At 42.7% G+C, this 18,008-nt stretch overlaps 1 protein-coding gene across 1 annotated transcript in view; it reads left to right on the top strand.

Annotated features, from left to right (window-relative positions):
* Positions 1–18,008, top strand: part of MPHOSPH8 (M-phase phosphoprotein 8) — a gene marked incomplete at its 3' end in the record, with an annotated part of 1,147,086 nt that overhangs the window by 302,919 nt on the left and 826,159 nt on the right.

Below are 18,008 nucleotides of genomic sequence, written 5' to 3'. Positions count from 1 at the left end.
GTGGTTAATAATCAGAATAAGAAATGCAGATATTTGTGTACTGTGCTGGAAGTTTCTGAACTTTGGTCAGAATACTTTACATATTGACAGTGATAAGTAAAGACAGATTAAGTGTGTATATATTAGCAGGTTAGTGTACACAGCTGACTTTTTTGTGTAAACAGAGCTGGAACATAACCAATGGATCTCATCACTGCAGTGTTATCATAGACGGTAGTGCTATGTTCATTCTCCCAGTCTTGGGATATTAAGTCGTACTGCTTCTTGGCTTGCTTGATTTATTTATTTATGAATGACTATTAATGTAGTTGTCTGACGTGGCTGCTATCAGGAACTCTTATGTTTGTTGGGATGATTGTAACTTCACTTGACCTTGGTTGCATTGTATGTCATGGTGTAGTTTATTCATTTACTTCCAGTCTTAAAAAAGACCATGTGATTCTGATGAATGAATCAGTTTAAACTTGTTGGGCTTTAAGAAATTTATAACTTGGTGCTCTTAAATATGCTGGCAGTGTTTTCTAAAAGAAGTGTGTCACAGTTAAATTTTTATTTACATGTAGACGTTAATGATGTTCATCGTGTATACAGCTGCAGTAATCACAGATGGGGTTTTCTGCCGTCAGGCGGTCCCTCGGTCGGCCGAATTCCAAAGTCTTGGTCCGGCGTCGGTTGTCGTCGCTTTCTCTTCTGACGTCAGTGAGGCCAGAGTATATAAGACACAGCCGATGCCATGTTCTTCAGTCTTTTCTGCCGTGCGGTGCCCGAAGGAGAAGCAGTTCACAAGTGCCGGTCGGCCAGCTCCTGAATTACGAAAAGTTTGGAAACCGAAGTCTTCATTAAAGCTAAGTACCCCGTTGGGGAAACTTTTCTTGCCTCAGACCGATGTCAGAAAAAGTTAATAATTGTATTTCTTGTGGGAAGCAAATACCGCATAAGGATTTCCATTCCCTCTGCATACCTTGTTTGGGCCCAGACCACGACGTCTCGGGCTGTCGCTTTTGCGCTACCTTCAATAAACGCACTATTAAGCGTCGGGCGGAGTTCGCCCAACACTACTTTGGTAAAGCTTTTGATTATAAAATGTCGTCGGACACTCCGACTACAGTTTTGTCCAAAAAACGCAAGGAAAAGGACCGACACGCGAGGCTCGCGGTCCCCGCCGACACCATGCCAAAACAGGCTACACGTGGTCCGGTACTCAGCGAGACGCCTTTGCAGTCCCTGACTACCGACGACACTCCTTTGGCGGTGTCCTCTGTACCCGAGACCGCAGGGACCTTGGCCCTTTCCCAGACTACAACCGAAGCCTTTGCTAATGTTGAGCCTACTAATGTGGACAGGTCCACCTCCACCCATGGTGTCTTTAGGCCCTCATCTTCTTTTTCAATTAAGGCCTTTACTAAATCCAAAGCTGCCAGGCATCCCACGAGGCCTGTTGCACAGGGCCCATCTCCAGGTCCCATGCCTAAAAAACAGATGCTTAAAATGGCTGAGGATTTAATTACTCTTATCAGAGGTTCTCAACCCCCTCCAGACAAGAGACCCAGAGTGGAGGAAGATTTCCCCTCTTCTGATCAGGGATCCATTTTATCAGAACATTCTGATGCAGAGGAACACTCTTACTCTCCTTTTGAGGATTCGGATGCAGAACAGTCCATCCCTTCTGTATCCCCTCCTGAGGATTTTTCCTTTGGGGAAACCTTGCACACCTTGAGGGAACACTTCCATTGGGAAGGCCAAGACTTTTCAGATTCCAAGAAAAGACTTAGGGAATTTCTTTTGTTACCTCAACACAGACCTCTGGCTATACCACCTGTTTTGGACATACTGGATGATGTCTATTCGAGGCTTGCCTTAACCCGGATTCTCTGCCTCCTGCACCAGTCAAACCTGATAGGTATTACAGAGTACCCAGCTCTCACCAATTTCTCTTCAAAAGCCATAATGCTGACCCTGAAACCATTTCACAAGGCCCCAAGGGATTGAAGGCCTCCACTGCCAAGAATCCACTTCCTGCAGAAAGGGAATCAAGATCTTTAGAAAGGTGGGGTAAAAAGGTATATACCTCGGCCACCCTAGCCACGAGGGCCTTAAATTGTCAGTTTCATATGCTTAAATATCAACAGTTCCTGCTATCACAATTAAGGAACAAAATGTCTCAACCTGAACAACCAGATTTAAAGGAGTTACAGGATATGATGCATAGTGCAGAGCAAGTGGGTAAACACACTTTACAATGTGGTTATGATGCCCTAGAGGCTTCAAGTAGAGCGGCTGCTACGGGATCAGTCATTCGCAGACATGCTTGGCTTAGAGAACAAAACTTGCCTGATCATGTGAAAGCTAAACTTCTAGATGCTCCTTTACAAAAGGACGTGCTGTTTGGTACTAATGCTGAGGAGATATTACGGAAAATGGAAGAAAAAGCCAAATCCATGCAAACTGTCAAAACCTTTTTCCAGGTCCAACCACCACGTTTTAGCAGAAATTGGCCTTGAAAGAACTGGTCCTTTCCAGCCACTGGCAAGCCCCAAAGAGGTAGATACAGACGCACAAGGGGCAGAGGGCAATCACAAGGATCATATAGAGGACGACAATGGCAAACTCCAGCGCCAAGAGGTGGCGAGGACAGTGCACAACAATACAGGAAGCAAACCCAATGACTCCCTCATTTCCATGCCAAGCACGTCTCAGCTGGCAGCACCTTTGGGAGGAAAGCTAGCATTATTTGCAAACAATTGGCATATTGTCACAACAGACAAATGGATCCTGGACATTATAAACAGAGGCTACAAATTTCATTTCCACACTCTTCCAAAAATGAGAGGCATGCTAAACCTGCCACAGAATCAAAGGGCAGAGGCACAACTACAAATTTCAAAGCTCTTAAGCATGAGAGCTATTCAAGAGGTACCTTCTCACGAACAAGGTCAAGGTTTTTATTCAAGGCTTTTTCTGGTACCAAGGAAAGGAACCGACTGGAGACCCATTTTGGACTTATCCATCCTAAACACATTTCTACTGCACCAAAATTCAAGATGCTCACATTACAGCAACTTCTTCCCATGCTGGGCAAGGAGTTTTGGCTGGTAACATTGGACCTCAAGGAGGCATACCTGCATGTCCCATTCAGACAAAGCTGCAGAAGATACCTCAGATTTCTTGCAGGTTCAATCCACTATCAATTCTCTGCATTGCCCTTTGGCTTATCTACTGCACCCAGAGTATTCACAAAGTGCCTGGCATCAGTGATTGCCTACTGCAGACTTCAAGGGATACAAATTTACCCTTATTTGGACGACTGCTTGATCCAAGCGGACAGCAAGCACATACTTCTGGAACATCTGACATATGTGACACGGCTATTGCATGCTCAGGGATACACAATCAACAAAGAGAAATCAAGGCTAACACCATCTCAGAAAATAACCTTCCTGGGTGCCAACTTGGACACAAACACCCAGATGGCCTATCTTACGCCAGAAAAACAAGGGCAACTATCTCAGTACTTCAAAATACTAGCAAAAAGTACCAGGCTTACTGCAAGGAAAATCCTGCAGGCTCTGGGATTCATGGCATCTTGCATTCTTTTAATCCCATGTGCAAAGCTGCATATGAGGAAACTTCAGTGGTACCTAAAAAACCTATGGTCTCAACACAGTCACAGTTTGGAAACAATACTACCAATAATTCCATGTTTGCAAAAGGAATTTCTATGGTGGGCCCAAGCATGTCAAGCAAACACAGGCCTCCCATTCTGCAAGCCTCAAGCAGAGCAAGTTATCACCACAGACGCCTCAGATTACGCTTGGGGGGCGCACATGACGGACAGGTGCATCCAGGGCAAATGGTCCCAAAAAGAAAAGCACCTCCACTTCAATCAAAAAGAAATGCTAGCAGTAATAAATGCAATTACAGTTTTCAAGGACTTCCTGCATCCAGGACAATTACTCATAAGAACAGACAACACCACAGTAATGTGGTACATAAACAAACAAGGAGGAACACATTCATACCCCTTGTACAGACTAGCCATGACCCTTTGGAACTTGGCTCTGGAATGGCAAATCGAACTTCAAGCACAGTACCTGCCAGGATTGGAAAACACGCTGGCAGACAAATTAAGCAGAAATATGACAGATCCACACGAATGGAAGTTACATCTGCAGGTGTTTGCAGAAATAACCCAAGTGTGGGGGAGGCCAGACATAGATCTTTTTGCCTCCCACAGGAATCATCAATTGGAAAGGTTTTGTTCGAGGACCTTTCATCCAAAGGCCTGGAGAGTGGATGCCCTTTCATTCAGTTGGACAGCATGGACAGTTTACACATTCCCACCTCTGCCTCTTCTGCCCAAGGTACTTTTGAAAGCAAGAACAGACAGACCGAAGATGAATACTGATTGCTCCAGATTGGCCAAGGCAACACTGGTACCCATTGCTGAGGAGCCTAACACATACTTCTCCCTGGTCCCTGCCTCTAATGCCACTTCTGCTGACTCAGCACAGTTAAAAAACTCTCCACAGCTAGCTGAAAACACTCAATCTCGCTGCATGGAAAATTCCTTAACACCACAACAGACCCTACTCTCCAAGGAGGTGCAGGATGTCATTTTGGAGGCCAGAAGACCATCTACTAGAAAGGCTTACTCCGCAAAATGGAAGCGGTTTTGTTCTTGGAATGCGAAAAAAGGCCAGGACCCTAGAAAACTGAACTTGCCTCAGGTATTACAGTATCTAGCTGAGCTGCTGAACAGTGGACTTTCATTTTCTTCCATAAAAATCCATGCCTCAGCTATTTCTGCAGAATACAACACGGATCCTCCTTTATTTTCTCACCCACTCTTACGACAGTTCCTCAGAGGGGCTAAGAATATTAGACCACCAAGGAAACAACCAATACCAGCCTGGGATCTTAACTACATACTAGAAAAATTAACATTGCCTCCTTTTGAACCAGCTGCCTCAACAGATTTGCAATATTTGTCCTAGAAAACTGCCTTCCTTCTGGCTATCACTTCAGCTCGTAGAGTTTCGGAATTACAGGCCCTCATGGCGGTACAGCCCTTTCTCATTTTCCATCAGGACAGGGTCTCCCTTCGTACCAACCCATCATTTATGCCTAAAGTGGTATCTAGGGTAGCTTTAAATCAAGCCATACACCTTCCTACCTTTTACCCCAGTCCTCAAAACAAAGGGGAAAGGCTGCTACATTCCTTAGACATCCATAGGCAGCTACGTTACTATTTGGACAGAACAAAGTCCTTCAGGAAATCAGAACAACTCTTTGTGTCCTATGCTGTAGGGGCTCAAGAGAAGCCAGTTTCCAAGCAGACTATTTCAAAGTGGATAGGCCACTGCATACGTTTTTGTTATTCCTATCATGGGAAATCTGTTCCTACAGGTATCAGATCACACTCCACCAGGGCCACAGCTACCTCTACAGCCTTCCTCAGAGGAGTTCCTACCAAAGATATTCTGGAGGCAGCCACTTGGAGTTCTGTACATACCTTCACAAAACACTACCACCTGCCTTTATATTCCAGAGCAAGAGCAGGCTTTGCCACTGCTGTTTTGCAGGGCATTCTGGCTCAACCCAGTTCCTCCTAGTACCTATCACCCTGTGCGTAGCTTTGGGATTCTACCCATCTGTGATTACTGCAGCTGTATGCTCGATGAACATAGTACAGTTTTGTACCTACCATAAATGTAGATGTTCGAGTGCTAATACAGCTGCAGTACAGGTTTCCCTCCCTCCTTCCCCACTTGGTAAAGGCATGGGGCCTAACAACCTCTTCATACAGCCTGACTGGGTTATCCTTCTAAGGTTTATTTGCTTGCAACCACTGTTATTGGATTATATTGCATTACATGTATACGCATATAAGCATAATTTATGTATTGCCTTCTTTCGGGGGGCACCTGACATCTGGGGCAAGAAAAACTGAAGAACATGGCGTCCGCTGTGTCTTATATACTGTGGCCTCACTGACGTCAGAAGAGAAAGCGACGACAACCGACGCCGGACCAAGACTTTGGAATTCGGCCGACCGAGGGACCGCCTGACGGCAGAAAACCCCATCTGTGATTACTGCAGCTGTATTAGCACTCGAACATCTACATTTATGGTAGGTACAAAACTGTACTTTTGTATGCTTCACTTTACTGCAGTCCTGCTTTCTCTCATACATTGTGCTTTAGTGAAGCATTGCTGTGGACTCTTCCGTTTGCTATGGCAGTTGACAGTTGCATTCACTTCCTTATGCAGCCTTGCAGTTTTCACTGTAATAAGAGTAAAAAGAAGACCACTGCACAAATGACTGTATAAATGTGATGTTGGTAATTCTTGTGTTGTAAAGGATTGTCAAGATATTGTTTTACAGTTAGTATATTATCTGTTGTTTTTTAATACGTTTAAAATTTGTGGTGATTACATGTGGGTTATACACTTTGCACAGTAGTTAGGAATGTATTACCCCATCAGTCAGAGTCAAAATGGAAGCAGCACTGCGATTTCTGCTTTAAGGACTAGCACCATCAGCTTTTTTGCACCTTGCCTCATGGCCACTAAACACATTCTAGATCGGACCAAAATGTTGAGCAGACTAATCACAATGATGAATAGATCCATGCAATAAAGACAAGTCTGGTCAGTAGAAGTATGATATTCCAGTTTTTCTGTTTGATTCTTAATGCTGATTTTCTGTGAATATAAACACAAGTAAAGTTATTTCCATATTATATTGATGCCTGATGTAATTTTATTGGGGTGATGGTGGAGTTTTCAGGATAAATAGAGTATTTTATCATAGTTTGCCACCCTTCAGCTAGCACAATGTGACGCCTTGTGACCCACTGGTAGCCATTTAAGTTCACGTAGCAAGATATAGTCTGCATGTGCTAATTCGAGTCTCTGCACTGTTGAATGGTAGGAAAAATAAAGTTGTGTATTTAATGTTGCATCCCATAGTTTCAAGATTTTATTCCCACCCATAAATTTAGGTTAAGCTGAATATATATGAATGGCAAGGCCAACTACTTGATAGATATCTGAAACCTCCCCTTAGTAGCAGTTCCCCTTGTTTTAAATCTATTTTTTTAAATATTGTGTGAGCTGTTTTTAAACCCCATTATCAGAGGTGACTAAATATTGGCAGTTTTAGTCATCTTGCTGTTTGAATGTAGAGAGAGACAAAGCGTCACCATTTTGTTTGTGTATGGAAATACCATTCATGGTATTGGAATTGTACACCTCTGCATCTTTGAGATTTTTGCTTTCACTGAAACTAAGGTGAAGACAGATCTTTCTAAGTTAAATGCTCTTTTTCCATTAAGAGGATTTTTTTATAGCAAATATATTGTTGAAGATTGGGTCTTATTTAGGTAGGCACATAACTGTGATCTTTTTACAGTTGAGTATAAACTTTGGACAGTAAAGTAAATAAAGTTTTGAGGTCCATGCGTGTGTCTGTATTAACAGATTTTCTGCTAGTAATTAATGGGATGTGGTCTGATAGGCATGCTGCTGTCAGTTTCTCTAATGTATTTAATGTTAGTGGGTTTGGAGGTTTGCCAAGGCTATAAAACAGGAGTTCTACCAGTAATTTACACCAACCTAGAAACAGAGGTACAGTTATCTTTTAACCAGCAAGGGCAGTAAAATTTAAACTATTTTAGTAATATAAAATTGAGAATCTATTTTATCCTCATAATTATGTGCAAAGTTCCTTGTTTAGTGCAAAAGATGCACAAATGATTCTTGTGTATATGCACAGCTCCTGGACGATAAATGTCCTGCCCCTTACTTTCTCCTATTCTTTTAAGCACTATATCTTCAGTTATTAGTCCAAAGTCTTGTCCTTGACTTCTACTTCTCTTCTTTATTCTACCCATCCTAAAACTATTGTCTCTTCTCTTGACGCTAATCCTCTATTTTCTCCTTTTCTCTCCTATCAAGTTTATTCCCAAGTTTGTTTCTTAGCTCTCTCTTATACCTGTAATTAATAATGTTCTATTTACATTCTGTGTATATGTGTTGATTACATGTATATCTGTTTACTATGTTATTTATGTAATGTTATAATTTTTATGGAGTTTTTCTCTCTCCAGGGTCCAATGAAAAGGGTAACGCTCTGCCTAGCTGGATTTTCCTGGTATACAAGTACAATAAAAATAAATAAATAGTGCAAATTTATTTATTTATTTAATTTATTTATTTAAATTTGTTGACTGGGAGTGTCCGACTGGACGTAGGTCCGTTTTCAGCAGAGGCCTGGGGAGAAAAGCTCCACAGTTAAAATAAACAGACAGTATATACATTGGATTACATAGTGAATAACAATTTACATAGCAATTGCTTACAACATATTTCCAGATGAAGAACATAGTACATCAGTAGACAACTAGAATCTTTATCTGTGAAGTACATACCAGACATTAACAAATGTTACAAGATGAAGCAGTTTGTGCTGTATAATAAGTACTGGCTTATGAGCATCTGAGCTTGCTATAATCAAGGTAGTTAGTGGAGTGGAAAGAAAAGGTAGTGGTTGGATGGGGTGGATGATATTAGAGTGGGAGTTGCAAGGGCATAGCCAGCATGTTTTTAGTTGCGCTTTTAGTAAAGTTTTGAAGTGGGTGTATGATGGTATGGAGGTAATTGTGGGTGGGAGTGAGTTCCATAATTTGGCTATGGCGCAAGAGAATAGTGCTTCACCAGCAGAGTTATTGGCCTTAGTGATCTGCAAGTGATTTTTGCTGCTGGATCTTAGTGGTCTGGTAGTGCGATAGGGTTGGAGTAGATTCTGGAGGGATGGAACATTTAGTGGATGGTTTACTAGTTTGTCGGCGAGTGAGAGTTGATACCACTGAAGGAGGTGAGGGAGTTCAAGCCAGCCCAGTTCAGCAAGTGAGAGACAGTGGTGACTACGGTAGGATGCCCTGTGGCTTAATTTGGCGATTTTGTTGTAGCAGGTCTCTAGCTTGTTTAGATCACATTGCCTTAGGTTGGTATATATTGGAGAGGCATAAAGTAGGGTGGAGATAAGGTGGGAATTTGCTATTGAAATCTTTGCTGCTTTGGTGAGAAATTGCTTATTTCTGTATAACGCTCCTAGTTTTTTGTGGACTTTTTTTATAGTCATGGATATGTGAATGTCAAATTTTAGTTTATTGTCTATTTCCACTCCTAGCAATTTGGTGTGTTCAGTTGGGTATATAGTGGTGTTGTCTTGCCGTGATGTTAAAGTGAGAGTTGTTTTGAGTATGTTTGGTGGGTTGGAAGATGAGTAGTTTAGTTTTGTTTGGGTTGAGTATTAATCGGGCATCGGATAACCATGTTTCAACAGAGGAAAAAGCTTCCTGTGTGACTTTTTGCAGTTTTGGTAGGGACTGGGCTGAGCAGATGATGGTCGAGTCATCTGCATATTGTATGAGTGTGCCATGTTTGGTGGCAGAGGCTAGATTATTGGTGTAAACAGAGAAGAGTAGGGGTCCAAGGATGGATCCTTGGGGAACCCCTATGGAGACAGGTAGTTGGGGAGATATGTCATTCTGCCATACAACGGATTGTTGGCGGTCAGACAGGTAACTCTGAAACCAGTTGGTGACCGATTGTGAGAAGGATAGGTTATTGAGGACAGAGATAAGTTGTTTGTGTGGGACCATATCAAATGCTTTAGATAGGTCTAGGAAAGTAGCGGAGGAGAAGTAGCCATTGTTTTTATGCTGAAGGACAGTATTAGTAAAGGAGAGTAAGGCAGTGGTGGTGCTATGGTTTGGTCGGAAACCATGCTGAGTACTGGAAAGGAGGTTGTTAGTAAGGGTCTGAGACCTGAGAGTGTATGCATCTCTCTAGTATTTTGGAGAGTGGCGAGAGAATTGCTATGGGGCGGTAATTGGTTAGTTCTGTGGAGGGTCCGCCTTTGTGGAGGGGAATTATATGTGATACTTTCCACAGTGTGGGAACGTAACTTTCTGACAGAGATTGGTTAATCAAGATGGATACTGGGCAGGCCAGAGCATCAGCTGTGATTTGTAGGTATTCACTTGGGAGGCTGTCTGCTGCTAATTTGGTGGGTTTAAGTTTAGTTAAGAGTTTTTTTATGTTGGAGGTAGGTACAGGAGAAAAAGAGAAGGCAGTGGGGAGATTACTAGTTGAAGGTGTGGGTTGCAGGGGAGGGGGGTTGTGTTGTTTAGCTAGTAATAGTATGGTTTGGGTGAAGTGTGTGTTGAATGAGGAAGCAATATTTTCTGAGGAGTGAGGGATGTTAGGAGTCGGGGGTACTGACTTTACCTGGGTGGAGGATGGAGTTTATGGAGGACCAGAACTGTTTGGGGCTGTGTTGTGAGGAGTCTAGGGCAGACTGGTAGTATTGGGATTTGCCCTGTTTTATCAGCTTTTTGACTCTATTGCGTAGTTCTAGGAATTTCTGTCTAGCTGAGGGGGTTTTGGTTTTGCGCCAGTGCTCCCAGGCTTTATCTCTGTTTTTCATTTCTGACTTAGTGGTTTTCTGTAGCCATGAGGAGGGTTGTGCTTTGGTTCTGGAGAAACTTATGGGGGCATGGTAATTAAGGATGTTCAGGAAGGTAGTATTAAAAAATTCAACTGCATCATCTAGACTGAGGTACTTTAGAGGATGCCAGATAAAACATTACACCAGAAATCTGAATAATGGTAAGTCATCTCTGGCTGGGAATAGTTTTTGAGTGACTTTCTAAAGAGAACTGTTCTGCTGATAAAGGAGTAGCATGTTTAGAAGGTTTAAGCTCCTCCTCGTTATTAACAGTTAAAGTAGAGAAATACCAGGAATTACCCCATTATTGTACTCATTAAGAAGCATTTGAACCAAGCATCAATTGACTACTCTGTGAAGATAGATTTGCTTTTTTGTTTTGTAAGCCAAAATGATTTATACTGTATTTATAAATAAAAGCCCTTAGACTTTTTATGTTGAGTTCAAGCTGTCATAGTAAGAAATGCACTAACATCAGTACAATTGATAGAACAAGAAGTAGCAAATTGTAGATGTTCTTCTTGTTTCACTGTTGCAGTCATTACATTTAGATTATCTGCTTGCAGTAGCCCTCAGTTGGCCTTATTAACAAAGTCTTGGGTCCTGCGTCGGTTGCTGTCCCTTCTTCCATGGCGTCAGGGGTATAAAACATGCAGCCAACGTCATTACATCAGTCTTTCTTGCCGTACGGTGCCCAAAGCAGAAGCAGTTCGCAAGTGCCGGTCAGCCGACTCCTGAAATTTTCGTTTTCAAGTTTCAGAACCAAAGTCTTCAACTAAAGCGAAGTACCCCGTTGGGGAAACTTTTTCTTGCTCCTTACCGATGTCAATAAAAGTTAATAATTGCATTACTTGTGGAAAGCAAATACCTCATAAAGATTTTCATTCGTACTGTATTTGCCTAGGCCCTGACCATGATATACCTTGCTGTCAGTTTTTTGCTTTATTTACTCAACACACTGTCCGTCGTCGGTATATTTTCGCCTCTAAATATTTCGGTTTAATTACCCATAAATGTCGTCAGTTAGCCATCCGACTACCGGGATTCTGAAAAAACGCAAAGATAAAGACAGAGACAGGCCACCGAGGTCCAAAACAGCCAACGACGCTTCTAAGCCAGTCGCCAGTTTGCCGGTACTCAGGCGCTTTCGCAGCCCCTGATACCCGCTACTTCTGATTCGCAGGCCTCTACTGAGACCCATTCGGAGTCCGGTAGGCCACGAGATGCTTCAGCTATGGAACCTGCGGATGTCTCTACCTTGGATGGGTCCGGAGCCGCTGTGCAGGCACCGACTTCTGAGGGTGTATTCAGGCCAACGGACTTGCATATTAAACCGACGCCTCCTTCTTCATTTAGGCCTAAATCTCGAACCATTCCTAAAAAAACGATGTTCAGGCTGCATGCTCAGGCCTCTATGCCTAAAAAACAAATAAGAATGGCTGAAGATCTTATAACTCTAATCAGGGGAAGCCAAACCCCCTCCTTCTAAGAGTCCCAGGACTGAAGTTGTTTATGAATCTTCTGAACAGGATTCTGATTTTTCTGACTCTTCTGATGATCTGGATTTGCCCTTATCCACTTATGAGGATTCTGATGCAGAGGACTCTATTCCCTCCGCTTCCCCTCCAGAAGATTTTTCTTTTGGTGAAACCTTAAATACCCTAAGGGAGCATTTCCACTGGGAAAGTGAGGATTTTTTCTGATTCAAAAAAGAGGTTTAGGGATTTCTTACTCCTGCTTCAGCATATGCCTTTAGCTATTCCTCCTGTACTAGACATTGTTGTTGATGCTTTTTCGGAATCTAGTTTGGCCCCTAATTCTTTGCCCTCTGCTCCCAGAAAACCTGTCAGATATTACTGGGTTCCTGATTCACTCTAGTTCCTTTTTAAAAATCCTATTGCGGATCCAGAGACTATTTCACAGGGACCCAAGGGCATTAAAGCTTCTACTGCTAAAAATCCTACCCCTTCTGATAGAGGCTCCAGGGCGCTGGATTGATGTGGTAAGCAGGTTTACACTTCTGCATCCTTGGCCATTAGGGCTTTCAGCTGCCAGTTTCATATGTTAAAGTATCAGCAACATGTTATTGGGTTGCTTAAACAGAAAATTATGTTGATTCCTGACTGTGTGGAAAATAAAGAATTAACAGGATTTAATGCATTCTGCTGAACAGGTTGGGAAACATACTTTACAATGTGGATTTGATTCATTAGAGGCCTGTTGCAGGGCTGCTGTTACTGGGTCTGTGCTCAGAAGGCATGCTTGGCTGAAGGAGCAATCTTTGCCTGATCATGTTAAAGCTAAATTGTTGGATGCTCCCTTAAATCAGTATCGCCTGTTTGGCAATAGGGCTGATGAAGTTCTTAAAAAGATGGAAGATAAAGCTAAATCTCTGCAAACTGTTAAAGATTTCTTACAAGTTCAGCCTCCTAGATTTAGTAGGCACTGGCCCTCTAAGAATTGGTCCTTTCCAGCCCCTTCCAGGTCTTCTCAGGACAAGCACATACACAGCAGAAACCCTAGGTTTCAGTCATAGGGGGCTCACAAGACTAAGCAGTGGGGGGGTTTCCACACCCAAAACAGGGAGACTCCCCCCTATGGAAAACTGTCTCGATGACTTACTTTTAAAACTTCCAAGCACTTCCTAACTGAATGCTCCTTTAGGCAGAAAGATTGGTCTGCAGGCCAAAAACTGGGAACTCATTACCCAGGACAAATGTGTTTTAAATGTAGTGTCCCAAGGATACAGACTTCACTTCCACACCTTACCAACACACAAGTGGGTGGCCAGATCTATCCCCAAATCAGTGGGCAGAAGCCCAAAATCAAGTACTCTCTCTCTTAAGCATGGGTGCTATTCACTTGGTACCAGAAGAGGAAAAGGGTCAAGGTTTCTATTCAAGACATTTTCTGGTACCCAGAAAAGGCAATACATGGCATCCTATCCTGGACCTTTCCATTCTAAATACCTTTCTGGTGATTCCAAAATTCAAGATGCTGACTCGTCATCAGCTGCTTCCTATGCTGGGCAAAGATGTATGGTTGGCAACACTAGACTTAAAAGAAAGCATACCTGCACATCCCTATCAGGGAGTGTTGCAGAAGATACCTATGGTTCAAAGCAGGCTACATGCACTATCAGTTATCTGCACTGCCTTTTGGCTTATCTACTGTGCCCAGAGTGTTCACAAAGTGCCTAGCTCCAGTCATTGCATTCTGCAGGCAAAGAAATATTCAAATATACCCATACCTGAACACTTGACTAATTCGGGCAGAAAGCCAGGTCATACTTTTGAATTCACCTGGCCTATGTTCAAAGGTACTGACTTGTGTGGGGTACACCATAAACGAAAAGAAATTACACCTAGTACCCTGTCAACAAATTATATTCCTGGGAGCAAGCTTGAATACAACTTCCCAGATGGCTTTCCTCAGTGCCAGAGAAACGGATTCTTTTGACAACCTACTTCAAACAAGTGGCCACAAAAACCCAGTTATCTGCAAGGCAAATACTGCAAGCCTTGGTGTTCATGGCATCCTGCATTCTTCTAATTCCGTATGCAAGGCTGCATATGAGGAAACTGCAATGGTATTTCAAAAGCCTATGGTGTCAACATTCACAGGATCTAGAAGCAATGATTCCTATCATACCTTGCCTACGCCTAGAGTTCCTTTGGTGGGCAGAGTCCTGCCACCAAAACAAGGGACTACCATTCACACTATCCGCTGCCACCCATACCTTGACAGCAGACGCATCAGACTATGCATGGGGGGCTCACCTGGCATGGAAGTGCATTCAGGGCAAACGGAACCCAAGTCAAATGCACCTACACATTAATCAAAAGGAAATGTTAGCTGTACAGAATGCTGTGATAGCCTTCAAGGATCACATTCTTTCAGGACAACTAATGGTAAAGATGGACAACACCATGGTCATGTGGTACATAAACAAGCAGGGGGTGTACACATTCTTATCCACTCTGCAGACTAGACATGGCATTGTAGAACACAGCCTTGAGCTGTCAAGTGAATCTTCAAGCTCAATTCCTGCCAGGAAAACTAAATACACTGGCAGATGGACTAAGCAGAAACATCATGGACCTACACGAGTGGAAACTGGAACCAAGGATTTGCAACATGTTGACAAGCAAATGGGGGAGCCCAGATATAGATCTGTTTACCTCCCCCAAAACCATCAGTTGGACAAATTTTGCGCAAGGATTCCCCACAAACTAGCTTGGAAAGTGGATGCTCTGTCCTTCAGCTGGAAAAACCTATCAGTTTATCTTTTCTCCTGTGCCTCTGCCCTCCAAGGTACTACTAAAGATCAAACAGGACAAGCCAAGAGCAATTTTAATTGCACCAGACTGGCCACAAGTGGGTACCCCTTCCTGCGCAGTGTGTCACGCTTGGCCCCATGGCACCTGCCTCAGACTCCTTCCCTGTTGACTCAGCAAGAGAACCAGATTTTGCACCCTTAGTTGCAAACCCTGAACCTAGCAGCCTGGCTAATAACTTAATCTCTTCTTTACCACCCCTCAGCAAATCATTGATGGTTATCATTTTAGATGCTAGGAGGCCTAGTACTAGAAAATCTTATGCTGCAAAATGGAAAAGATTTTGTAACTGGAACCAGTCTCAAGGAATGAGCGCAGCAGTGCCCAAGTTACCTCAGATTCTACAATATTTGACTGAAATGCTTCATAAGGGCTTGTCCTTTTCCTCCATCAAAATTCATGCCTCAGCCATTTCAGCTCATTATAGCACAGAGCCTCCCCTCTTCTCTCACCCACTGCTCAAGCAGTTAGTCAGAAGAGCCAAAAATTTAAGTCCACCCAGGAGAGCTCCAACTCCAGCCTGGGACCTTAGCTTTGTCTTGGAGAAACTTACTCTTCCCCCTTTTCAGCCAGCTGCTACCACAGATTTAAAATTCCTTTCCTGGAAAACAGCTTTTCTTTTAGCAATCACTTCTACAAGAAGGGTTTCTGAATTACAGGCCCTTATGGCAGTGGAGCCTTTCATCATCTTTCATGCGGACAGGATGTCCCTCAGAACCAATCCTTCCTTCATGCCCAAGATGGTATCCAGTGTGGCTCTTAATCAGTCCATTCATTTGCCTACCTTCTTTCCTTAATCACAGAACAAAGGGGAATGGATTCTGCACTCCTTAGATGTGCACAGACAACTTAGATTCTACTTGGACAGAACTAAACCTCAAAGGAAATCTGAACAACTGCTGGTAGCATTTGCTGCAGGGACAGAGGGGAAAGCTATTTCTAAGCAAACCATTTCAAAATGGATAGGTCCTTGCATTCATTTCTGCTATAAGCACCATGGAAAACCTCTCCCACAGGGTATCAGACCCCATTCAACCAGGGCTGCATCTACCTCTACAGCCTTTCTCAGGGGCGTCCCTGCAAAGGACATCCTAGAAGCTGCTACCTGGAATTCTGTACATACTTACACCAGGCATGATCATTTGCCAATTTTCTCTAAATCCAGAACTGGTTTTGCCACTGCAGTCTTGCAGGGCCTTGTAGCTGGTCCTAATTCTATTTAAATTCCTCCACCCAACCTTAACATTCGGAATCTTCTCAAATGTAATGACTGCAACAGTGAAACACGAAGAACATAGTACAGTTGTGTACACTTGTAATAAATGTAGATGTTCGAGTGTATTCACTGTTGCAGTCCTGGTTACCCTCCTTCCAGCCCCCTTTCTTCTTTTGGCTATACCTCTACTTTCACTTACTATTCTCAAAAAGCTTTTTGGTGTATTTTTTTTTTTGTTAGAGTTATATCCTTGTATTATAGAGTTAATTGCTTCCCATTAGGGCGGCACCTGACATCTGGGGCAAGAAAAACTGATGTAATGGCATCGGCTGCATGTTTTATACCCCTGACATCATGGAAGAAGGGACAGCAACCGACGCAGGACCCAAGACTTTGTTAATCAGGCCGACTGAGGGCTACTGCAAGCAGATAACCCAAATGTAATGACTGCAACAGTGAATACACTTGAACATCTACATTTATGGTAAGTGTACACAGCTGTACTTTCTTTACTTATCAAAATAAAGCTGCACTTTAAAACGTAGTATTACAATAGTAGAAGTGATAACTTTAACAGGTAGGTGATCCACATTAGCTCCTCCCCAATGCTTAAGTGCTAGGATTCAGAAAATTGTTACCCCTAAGTTTCTTACTTAATATCCAATGGAAAGACTTTTATAGTCCATCTGTACTATGAGATGACAATAAGAGTAATTTCAGAAAGGAGGAAAAAGAGAGAAAACTTGGTTGTGTAACCCAGTGATATTTTAGATCTTTTACATTTCCAAACCATCTGAATTCCTGCGACACTCTCTGGCAGTAAGCAATCAATGCCTTAGCATTGTCCAGCTCCACAGCAGAGGAAGATAAACCCTCGAGTTCAACCAGGATGACTTAAGTTTGAGTGCTTGCCTGGACACCAGCAGAACCATCTTGGAGATTTATGAGAGTGAAGAGGGCAATGCCTGTCAGGGGACAGTGGTGTCCTCTGTTGTGGCACTGGAATGGTGCCCTCCCTGCTGCTAGGACAGCATATTGGTCCCTTGTGCAAGGATTAGGCATATACTGACCCATTTTGGAAGTGCACATGTGTTATTACCGGAACTGACATATGCAGGGAAGTATGCTTTTCATTTCGCCAATTGCAGGGAGCACATTAGCCGCAAGGGCAGTATATGATGGGGCTAACCAGAAAATGCTGATGGCTGCCTGTGTGGTGGCCCTAAGTAAATGGAAACTGGCAGGAAGAAAAACATATTTTTAAAAAGTCTTGTACTGTCTCCATGATGTTTTGTTCAGAAAGATTGTACACTTATTATTCTTTCTTCTCCTTCAGTAGATAGCTTATTGTAGCCTCCTTGTGAATACTGTCATTACTGGCAAAAGTAAATGTATGCTGAAATGGAACATCTTTAGTGTGGTCCATGTCTCCAAAGAGCCATACATTTTATACCTGCTTCCTGAAACTGTGGGTGTTGGTATTTGACCAATGCTGTTCTCTTTTGCTCAGAACTGATGTCCATTATTTTTTGCCTACACTGCTTCATCAGGAGCTTATTTTTCTGTCAGACAGGAGTATTCAGCTTAATGAAATAGATGTTTCCATTTACATAATTAAGATGGGCTTAGCAGTTTCAGACACACATCCACCTTTTTTGTGTGTGCAGACATCCAGTATGTGAGTGCATTCACACATACTTCTTATCTAAGGCAGTCACATTAATTTAGATATTTCATAACTCAAGCAGTGAGTTACATTCTTGACCAAACCAAAATAGATAGTGTATCCTATGTAAAACTGTATTCTTCTGTTTATTTTTTTTGAGGAATGTCCATCTGTGGGGAAAAACATTTTCAGCTGAGGCCCAGGGAGGAAAGCCTCAAAAATCTTACATTTGACCTGCAAATTGGAGTAAAAGTAGCAATATATTTACATTAA

Source organism: Protopterus annectens, chromosome 5.part1 (genome assembly GCF_019279795.1).
Source record: "Protopterus annectens isolate FY-2018-M chromosome 5.part1, PAN1.0, whole genome shotgun sequence".
Taxonomy (NCBI): Eukaryota; Metazoa; Chordata; order Ceratodontiformes; family Protopteridae; genus Protopterus; species Protopterus annectens.
This window is presented reverse-complemented; position numbering and strand designations above follow the sequence as displayed.